General features: G+C 36.4%; 1 pseudogene across 1 annotated transcript; it reads left to right on the top strand.

Moving 5' to 3' along the window:
• Window positions 1–4,457: 4,457 nt before the first annotated feature.
• On the top strand, window positions 4,458–6,461 carry LOC149828183 (putative nucleolar protein 5-1; annotated as a pseudogene). The gene is made up of 5 exons (XR_016434463.1): window positions 4,458–4,535; window positions 4,656–4,697; window positions 5,271–5,472; window positions 5,555–5,851; window positions 6,038–6,461. The product of XR_016434463.1 is annotated as a putative nucleolar protein 5-1 (transcript).
• The last annotated feature ends 1,486 nt before the right edge of the window (window positions 6,462–7,947 follow it).

Below are 7,947 nucleotides of genomic sequence, written 5' to 3'. Positions count from 1 at the left end.
GATTGTTTCTTTAAGACTTAATGGGTGATGCCCGGAGTGATCTATATTCAGGTTGTACAAAGTTAACAAAACTAGATTTCTTTATCAAGTTATTACATATCAAAACAATAAACAATTAAAGTAACATATCATTTGATATGCTGATTGATTTATTGGAGGCGTTGCTCGAGCAAAAAAGATTGTTAAACTCTTACTACGAGGTGAATAAATTTGTGAATCACACAAGCTTTTATTACGTGAAGATAATGCATGCGTGACTGACTGCATATTTTTTTGGAAGGAGCATGAGAAGAACAAAATGTGCCCAAAGTGCAATGCTTCAAGATGAAAACCATACTACGATATTTTCCCTTAAAGATGATGTTATAGCGCTTATTCATGACAATGGAAACAACATCAAATTTGAGATGACACAAGACCTAGCATGCAAGTGATGAGAACATACTAATTCATCCATCAAATTTTATAGTATGAAGGAGTTTGGCAGAGAACATATACCGTTCGTGGCAGAACCTCACATTGTTCATCTCAGCTTGATAAGCGACAATTTTAATCCATTCATAAATATGAGTCAATTATACAACATGTAGCACATAATATTATTATCGTATAATCTGCTTCCATGGATGTGTATGAAAGATCCTTTCGTACAACTTTTTTACTCATCCCTAGACCAAAGATACCTCAAAATGATATAGATGTTTACTTGTAGTTGTTAATCAAAGATTTGCAAGAGTTATGGGATAAAGTTATTCGCATGTACGATGCATCAAATGAAGAGATATTTAAGATGTGAACGACGATAATATAGACTATCAATGATTTTCCAGCATATGCCAACTTATCAAGGTAGTCTATGAAGGGAAAGCTTGCGTGTCCAGTTTGCAACATCGATATAAGGACATATAGCTTAAATTTTGGTAGAAAAACATATTACATAGCACATCGTCGATTCTTACCACACGATCATCTATGACGTCATCAAAAGAAAGAGTTTGACGACAAAGTGGAGTATAGAGAGCCAACAAATGAATTATCTGGAGCTGAACTGGAGGCATAATTAAGTAACATTACTGTTGATTTAAAGAAAATATGGGTTGGTGGAAAAAGAAAAGAATGTAATGATAACAAACAATATCTAAATTAAACAAAAAAAAATTTACTACCATATTGGTTATCACTGAAGCTATGACACAACTTAGTTGCGATACATGTTGAAAAGAACATATGTAACAATATTTTATATAGATTGCTCGATGTCAAGAAAAAACACAACGAACAACAAAATGCATGTGAAGATTTAAGACTCATAAAGATATGTCATCACCTACACTTAAACAAATACAGTGCAACACCGAAGAAACCACATGCATAATACACATTTTTGAGTAACCATAAAGATTTTTTTGATTGGTTGAAGTATATTAACTTTTTCAATGGCTATTCATATAACATTAGGTGATGCGTAAACACAAACAATGCTAAATTTTTGGAAATAAAGAGTCATGATAGCAATGTCTTCTTCCAACACCTATTTTCTATTGCAGTTCATGGATATCTAAAGAAGACAACCAACATGCCTTTAATCTGTCTGAGTGATATGTTTAGGTTGTTGTATGCAAGAATATTGAGAATAGATGCTTTAATGCAGATGAAGAAAACTATTTCAGTAATCTTACGAGGATTGGAGAAGATATTTTTACTTGCATTTTTTACCATCATGGTGTACTTAGCCATTCATCAACCACGTGAGACCGAATTTGTTGGACCAATACAATATTATTGGATGTATCTGATCGAGAGATTATTTGATAGATTAAAGCGTACTGTGAGAAATAGAGAACGACTAGAAGCTTCTATTGCTGAGACATATATTTCAACAGAGTGTGCAACCATTTGCTCAATGTATCTTAGTGATATTGATACTAGATTTAATTATTCGGATTGACATGATGATAGGCCAAGCATGACAAGGACACCAAGTTTGTCTATATTCTCACATGACATTTGCGTAAAAGTCGAAGGCGGTTTATCAACTGAACTTTCAGATTCAAAATATGGGAGAGCTCATCTGTATGTGTTGGACAACTGTATTGAATTTAAGTCGTATCTAAGGAAACACAAGCAGATAATCCATGACTTGTAAAAAATTATTCAAAAAGCTACAATACGACATGACCAGGAGTTCACAAGTTGGTTTCTACAAGCTCATGAGGATGCTTATTCAGATTTACGGAGTCTCGCAAGAGGACCTGAGCACGAATAACAATCCTATCAAACTTATGATGTAAATTAAATAAGGTTTCATACATAGTCTCGAGGTTAAAACCATAGTTCTTGGAACTATGGGGTAATGGTTACGTATGCAGGTGATGTAGGATAGCCTGATATAGACTATTATGGTGTTTTAAAAGATATTATCGAATTTAAATTTATAAAAAAAAATTGAGTGTATATGTTTAGATGTGATTGATTTGATAATAGGCACATGGGTAAGGACACATAATTTACATGTGTCAACATGTCTCACCGAGCATACTAGGAAGATCCCTTTATTTTAGCCTATCAAGCTATGCATGTGTTTTATATTAGAGATCCCATAAATAACAAAATGTATATAGAATAGAAGATAATATCAAGAAATGTGTATAAGATTCTACCATCTTCAACTGAACGAAACAAAGAACATTACAACTATGTGTATTAGGATGCTCGTAGAGGGGTTAATTAATTACTTCACCACACCATTGATGATGATCCCATGCAGTTACACCGAGATGATTCAGAGGATGATTAAAATGGTTTTGATAATTAATATTCTTGCATGTTAACCTAGATAATGAATATTCTTATATGATTCAATTGCGTAGTGTAGTTTGATCTAATATTGTTTGTATACAATTAGCAAATATCGACATATTTACGATGAGAACATAAATGTTCTTCTTCCTTTAGGATTGGTTCACCACCCATCAGCCAAGGTGAACACCTAGATGAGATCGACTTCAGATCAAAGGTGGATGATGCTTCAAGGGAGAAAGAGGTGCCCCCCACATACTATAGGCCACTACAACTCTAGAGTGTTCCATAGTGGCCTTAGGTAAATATTTCAGTAATTCTTTAGTATAATTAATAATTTATTATTGTTATTCCTATTAATATGTATTTATTACTACAAATTAACAATTCAGAATCTTTTTAGTGCAAACGTGAGGAGAACAAACACTACAAGAAAAATGTTAGTTAGCGACAGATTATTTTCGTCGCAAATTTACAACAAATTAGTTAGAGAAAACTAGCTGTCCTTAAAATCGAAAATTAGAGATGGATTAGCGACACAAATATTTTGTCGTAAAATCCATCGCTAATTAGAGATGGATTCGCGACAAAATTTTTTCGTCGCGAATCCATCGCTAATTAGTGACAGAATTTTTTCGTTGCTAATTCGTCGCTAATTAGCGATGATTTTTGCCACAAAATTTTTCTGTCACTGATTAACGCCGATTTTTGCGACAGAATATTTCGGTCGCTAATGGGTTGCCCAAAATTCTCCCTCCCTCTGTCAGACCCATACTGTCTCCATCTCTCGCACCTTTTTTTTTCAGTGTCACCGAGGCTGCATGCCGTCACCACCGGCGGCCAGCCAAGGCTGTCGGCTCCGACGGTTGGTCGATGGAGACATAGACTGCCGTCATCCACCGCCGACTCCCATTAGAAGAGGGTGGAAGAAAAACCCTGTCGTCTTCACCTGCGACCGACGATACCCAACTCCCGTTCGCTGCCACAGGAGTCATAGGCTAGTTTATGATTAGAGTCATTTTGATTAACTCAAGTAAAATACTTTCTTAGGCATTTGCAGACTCTTGAAAGTTTAGTTTGGACGTGAATTAGGTCGAAACCTACGAGCGTATTTGAAAATTTTTCTTTTCAAAAATATAGTTTTGAGGCTTACCCTTTAGATCTCTCTTCATTTGGTGGATCGCTTTGCCTAGCCTCAACGCTTCAGGGCTTAATTTATGAGATTTTACAGTTTGAAAACCGCTGCTTAGGATTTAGGGTTTTGTTTCCCGGGGGGCCTCTGGGTTTGGGGTTTCCCATTTCGGCCTCTTCAAAACGCGCACAATCACCCACTCTCTCAACTGCTAAACCTTTCATCTCTTCTTTCTTCCTCTTGCCTACCGAAGCCTGGATCAGTTGCAGGTCTCTTTATCTCACGCGCCTAATTTCTTCTTGCCTTTTGTTCTTTTTTCCTTTTGAGAGACGCGTTTCGATGCTGGGTTTAGTCAAGAATCTCTCCATGATTTGATTTTCCAGAGTCTTTTGTAGTCGGTTTTGTTCCTTGGTTTGCATTTAGTGGTGGTGGAATTTTATTTGGGGGGTGATTGCTTGCTCTAGAATATTTGTTTGATGGTGGTGGTGGTGCAGGTGGTGCCTGAAGAAAAGAATAGAGAGAGAAGATGTTGGTCCTCTTTGAGACCCCAACGGGGTTTGCTCTGTTCAAGGTGTTGGATGAAGGGAAGCTCTCCCAAGTGGAGGTGGGTGTCAATCAACCAACCTCTCTCTCTCTCTCTCGTTGGGGTATTGATGCATTCTTGAATGCATACAAACCCTTTCCCACCTTCTTCACCATGTTTCAACTATTTGGTATTTTTCAGGACATATGGAAGGATTTTACACAGTCAGAATCTGCTAGAAAGGTCAGAATCTCTCTCTCTCTCTGTTTTCAATTGGTTGATGGGTTTGATGGTCTGGCACGCAGCCTATCAAGATATAAGCTAAAATTCAGTCCGAACAAGGTGATAATCACTATCCTTAACCCCGGATGTTTGTTTGACCACTGCATCGATCAGAGTTCAATATTGCTTATCTTTGTGTTCTTCTTATGCATTTTTTGGGACTTTTGGCTAGCTTTCTCAATTTTCTGTTAGATACTTGGCTCAAGTGAGCTTCTGTGATCTTGTCGCCTCCATTTCCTGTTAATGTTGGTACTTGGCTTATTTAATGACGCTGCTATGCAGTTCACTCTCGTGGCGTCTGCAGAGGCTGGAAGTTCTCATATTGGTTTGTTAAATAGGAAGGGAGAATGCATCTAAGTGGGTGATGATATCAATTTACAAAAGTATTTTTCTGCATACCAACGGGCGTGGGTGATAGCTATAGGAACCTAATCTCAATTTTATCTTTTGTTTGTGTTATGTGATACTTTATAACTTGCAGATGGGTTGTCTATATGTTAACAATCCTTTATTACCTCTTTTGTATGTTTGTAGTCGGATACCATGATCGTTCAAGCTATAGGTTTATTACACGATCTTGACAAAGAGCTTAATACAATTACGCCATGAGGGTACGTGAATGGTATGGTTGGCATTTTTCGGAGCTTGTAAAGATTGTTCAAGATAATATACTCTACGCCAAGACAGTGAAGCTCATGGGAATCGCTCTAATGCTGCAAATCTTGATTTCTCCGAGGTAAGAGATACCATATTCTTGCAATGAGGCATGTAAGTTGGTTTGAGATGTTCATTGTTGTTTATTTCTGTGTTTTTTATAGATATTACCTGAAGAGACTGAAGCAGAGCTGAAAGCCGCAGCTATGATATCAATGGGTACAGAAGTCAGTGACTTTGATTTGATCAATATCAGATCCCTTTGTGATCAAGTATTGTCTCTTTCAGAGTATAGAGCTACACTATATGATTATTTGAAAAATAGAATGACTACTATAGCCCCCAATCTAACTGCCCTTGTTGGGGAGCTTGTTGGTGCTCGGCTTATAGCTCATGGAGGTAGCTTGTTGAACTTAGCAAAACAGCCTGGAAGCACTGTCCAGATTCTTGATGCTGAGAAGGTGTATTTTCAACTCAATCTAACTGCCCTTATAGCTGCATTTCCCCTCGTCCTGCCCTCTCAGGATTTTCAAGTTTTTTCAGCCTTATCATATAACTTCTTAAGAGTTATGCATCATACTATATCTTGTTGCCTGATTATCTGTAAGAGGGCTGATCCATGTGCCTGATTTCTCTTATATATGCAGGCACTCTTCAGAGCACTCAAGGCCAAACATTCAACGCCAAAATTTATTGAAGAGAGCAGTTAGAGAAATTGATACTTTCGCTTAGCTTTTCATGGATGCTATGATGCTCTTAGAGCTGATGACACCTTTTCATGATGTTTTCTTATATTCAACTGTGAATAATGTTGCTCTTTCATTTGCCTTTGGTATCTTCAGGGATGTGAATATCAATGTTCCTACAACCCCTGAGCTGGGTCTTTTTCTGTATGAATGCCTGTATACTTCATATAATCAGAAGTGGAGAGATTCTCATGAGGAATTGTCTTTGGAGGGATATGCTGAACAGGTGGAAGAATTCAAAATGAAGCATATATATGCTCACATTGTGTCAACTGAACGTAAGGAAGGAGTTGTAGCACTTTGGCTTCACTCTCCAAACCATCGTAAGTATCTTCCGAATGGAACATCCCAATGGAGATAATGATTCTGAAGTAGGCATGCAATGTAAAATTGGTGCCAGGAGTGAATTGGTCTGATATGATTGGCTGCCATGGCACATAAGTTTTGTTATTTCCAACTTTTCCTTCCAAAATGTGGATGGTATAAAAAGCTGCCATTTTTTTAGCAAGGAGCGTGTTCATCCTGTATTATTTATAAATGCTCACTATTCTATTAACAGGATTCTTTTTTTTGAATGCTATACATTGCCAGGAATTGTTGCAAAGATGTTGAGAATCCAAATAGCAACCTAAAGTTCAGTTTATATCATACTGTGCAATTGTTTATGTTATATCTTATTAGGGACATTTTACATATTACTGCTGTCATATTTCATTTCAATAAGGCTATTAAGTACTTTCTTGAGGTCTTGTCTCGGAACCCATTGTAGAAAAAAATGCCCTTTTTTCTTCTTCCTTTGGTTATGGTGGTAAATTTTATAAGCTCATCGAATGCTAAACCATAAATCCTTTCAACACAATAATTTGTTCTACAGAATACTGCAAGATGATAAGGGGAACAAAAGAAGGAAAAACAATTGAACTTGTTGCAATAAGAGCAAAATGCTGTGCTAGAAAAAAAAATAATCCTAGTTGATATTAGCATGAGTTCAGAGAGAGATTTGCTTGTACAATCTAAGGCTTCATTCTTCAAAAAATATGCTTAGGTTTTAATTCACCTTAAAAAAAGTTCAAATTATCTGTGTACATACTGTCTATTGGTGGAAGAAAGTTTATGACACCAACTAGCCATATTTACTGTTATGTGGCTGGCATTCATTTGTGAAACCATGTCATATGATCTTGACAAACCTATGCTATTTTGTAGATCCTGAACAACTTCCTGTTTTTCTTTTGGGATTCATCTTTGGTATGCATCGGTGGCAGCTCACGCTATAATAGCTAGTCATGTTTTACAAGAATTATTTAGTCAATTAGATGTATTCTTCATGGTTCGTCTAGTAAGAGTTAGTCAATTAGAATATTCTAGAGAAATTTTTTATTTTGTATATCAGAGTTATGTATTGGTGACTGTAAAAATTATATGTAATAATTTTGATATGAAGTATAAAAATGCAGTTATGCACTGTTTAGGCATATAGAATTTGATATGAAGTATTTATATTTCAATTTTTTTTATTTATTTTTTAAATTTTGCGATGAATTAGCGCCAGATATTATCCATCGCTAATTCCTTGCTAAAATAGCGACGAATTAGAGACGGATAATATCCGTCATAAAACTAAATCCGTCGCTTATTTATCGACGGATATTATACGTTGTGAATCCATCTCTATTTAGCGACGGATTAGCGATAGATGAGTTTCGTCGCTAATTAGCGACGATAAATTTGTGATGGATGCTATCCATCGCTAATCCGTCGCCAATCAGTTTAGCGATGGATAGCATCCGTCGCTAATTCACATTTTTCTT

Source organism: Nuphar pumila, chromosome 9 (assembly GCF_984573655.1).
Source record: "Nuphar pumila chromosome 9, dmNupPumi1.hap1.1, whole genome shotgun sequence".
Lineage (NCBI taxonomy): Eukaryota > Viridiplantae > Streptophyta > Magnoliopsida > Nymphaeales > Nymphaeaceae > Nuphar > Nuphar pumila.
This window is presented reverse-complemented; position numbering and strand designations above follow the sequence as displayed.